General features: G+C 44.6%; 1 protein-coding gene across 1 annotated transcript in view; it reads right to left on the bottom strand.

Moving 5' to 3' along the window:
• Positions 1–2038, bottom strand: part of sdk2b (sidekick cell adhesion molecule 2b) — a 152956-nt gene that overhangs the window by 84151 nt on the left and 66767 nt on the right. The window lies entirely within an intron of this gene.

Below are 2038 nucleotides of genomic sequence, written 5' to 3'. Positions count from 1 at the left end.
GTTGAGCCAGGCCGGACTGCTAGAGGTTTATGAACTATATGTGAGGGAATATAGCGCAGCACGCGTTGCGTTGTGCGTCAGCAACAGCCGCTTAGCCATGGGTATAGTTGACCGTGATATACCACCCCACTCGGGCATTATTGTTTAAGAGTGGTATGTAGTTATTCAGGTTAGACACAATGAGGATGGATTGTCTGCATTTATACGTAATGCCTTTTTAATACAGTGAATATCGCTTACTCACTATAATCACGAATATTCATCCGTAGCCAGTTACTTATCTTATAAGCTACAGGCCAATCGTTAACACACTGTCTCCCGTTTTGGAAAGGTCCTACGGGAATCACTGGGATTTCATTTAAACGCTCGGCCAGTTTCCACTCCATCACTTCTATGGGAATCCCATATATTCTCTCCAAGTGACGGTCTGGGATGTGCTCCAGCAGGCGAGGAGCTAGAACAGTCATTCAATATCTTAACCATGGATTTAGTCAGCCGCTAAGTAGACACGCTTTGGGAACGACTGACTTATTTTCAGGCACCATACGATACGCTCTGGAATCACAAGAGTGAGGCGTCTTCGCTTGGAGATATTTTAATCAATCAGTCAGGCGGTTGGACTACTTGTAAGGCTGCTATGAAGAGGACCCACAAGCACAGGTTATACAGGCACCACTAACACGCTGCTTTTTCATCACCCCGTCATACTCTCTCCTCTAACTGGGGGCCATTGTGTTTGTTTTCCAATTGCAGCAGGTGGGAATATCAGTTTCGAGAGATGTGTTTTTAATAAGGGGTTCAGCTCAGGCACACACACCCACACACACACACCACACACCACCTCACAACACACACACAACACACACACACACACCCACAACCTACAACACACAGCACACCACACAACACACCCACAACCACACCGCAACACTACACACACACACGGTGTACACACACACACACACACACACACACACACACACACACACACACACACACGTGTCTCCCCTGCTGCTTGTTCTCTCTTTAACCTTCAACATGAGCCCATCCTAAATTACACCTTATTCCCTACATAGTGCACCACTTATGACCAGGATCCATAGGACTCTGGTCAAAAGTAGTGCACTATGTAAGGAATAGGGTGCAATTTGGGATGCAAACCTGTGAAAGCAGTAGAAGGAATCATCTGCCATGTCTACATCAAGATATAGGCCGAAGGAAAGAGAGAGCAAGAGTGGAGGAACCTCAGGGCTGTTCTATAGCTGCTTCTTCAAGGTGATTTAGTAACGTATGAAGAAGTATTTCTATCCTTTCTTCCCCCCTCTCGCTCTCTCTCTGTCTCTCTCTCTCTCTGTCTCTCTCGCTCTCTCCCTTTCTCTCTCTCTCTGTTGGCAGTGTGAGCTGTCAGGAGCTCTGTGCTAATGATGGTTTAGCAATGTGATGCTGCTGCTGCTGCATGGGATTTATCAAGACAGGGAGCTGGGAAATTAGGACAAATCAGATATGTCGGAGTGTGTGTTTTGTAGGAGTGAGAGAGATGGGTGGAGAGAGAGAGAGTGTGAACAAAAGAGAGAGAGAGAAAGCATGTGTTTGTGTGAGCGTGTATGTGCGTGCGTATGTGTGTTTGTGCGGGTCCATATGTCTATGGGTATACTTATCCCTCTCTCTCTCTCTCTCTCTCTCTCTCTCTCTCTCTCTCTCTCTCTCGCTCTCTTTTTTTATTTTAAACAAAAATTAGAATAGTTATTAAACTGTAAAAACTCCCAAAAACAAAGGAGTCAGCCGGAAGAAAGAAAAACAAAAGAAAGAAAAACAAGAAACATAAATAAAATATGTTAACAAATAAAAGAAAGAGCCTGAAATGTAATAAACTGTGCTGTGAAATCCTGGGGCCGGGGGGTGTCAGGTATTTTTTTTTGTAATTATTTCCCACAAAGGGTTTATTATGTATTTGATGCCATGGGGGAGGAAAGTGATTGACAGCTAACACTGATAATGATTATGTACAGCTCCCATCAATATTGGTGTGTGTCCATGC

This window comes from Salvelinus sp. IW2-2015, linkage group LG8 (genome assembly GCF_002910315.2).
Source record: "Salvelinus sp. IW2-2015 linkage group LG8, ASM291031v2, whole genome shotgun sequence".
NCBI classification, from domain to species: domain Eukaryota; kingdom Metazoa; phylum Chordata; class Actinopteri; order Salmoniformes; family Salmonidae; genus Salvelinus; species Salvelinus sp. IW2-2015.
This window is presented reverse-complemented; position numbering and strand designations above follow the sequence as displayed.